The sequence below is a fragment of the Triticum aestivum genome, chromosome 1B (assembly GCF_018294505.1).
Source record: "Triticum aestivum cultivar Chinese Spring chromosome 1B, IWGSC CS RefSeq v2.1, whole genome shotgun sequence".
NCBI lineage: Eukaryota > Viridiplantae > Streptophyta > Magnoliopsida > Poales > Poaceae > Triticum > Triticum aestivum.
This window is the reverse complement of record NC_057795.1, coordinates 429,963,645-429,964,247: the sequence shown is the minus strand read 5'-3', so window position 1 is coordinate 429,964,247 and position 603 is coordinate 429,963,645.

Sequence of the window (603 nt, the reverse complement as noted above, 5' to 3'; positions counted from 1 at the left end):
GGCTCGACCTGACGCCCGAAATATGAAGACGTCTGAAAGTGTTCAGACTTCAGAGTTCACAAGCTACCTGCAAGTGTTCAAATATTCAGAACGTTCCGAACAGAGCAGGGATAGCAAAGCAGAGGTAGAGTGAGAGCTTGCAAGATGTGATATTGAGTGTGGTGTGATGAGCATCCACTGGTTTGGCCAAGCGCACATGAAAGAGGTTTGGTGTTTCAAAATTATCATGAGAACGGCCTCACCTCATGCAAAGCCTATCTTGAGAGTGGCCGAACCTGCAATTCTGTATTGTGCTTCATATTGTGGACACTGGCTGTAATTCTGACAGAAATTAACAAATGTGACATATGTGCCAAAGATTGTCGGATGCTTCGTTTTTGGCTTTATCAGTTGCACATGCTATCACAACTAAATACTTTCCTTCAAACTGTAACTTGAACCTGATAACGTAGAGAGCATACTTTATTCAGACTAACATGCCTCGCGAAAAAAGAAACACAACCAATCGCAAGGCGCAGTGAAGCGTGCATGTCCCTCTAATTCATGTCCTTTTGCTATGAACTACCTTCTGATTCATGTCCTTCTTCTCCTTAAAAAAAACAA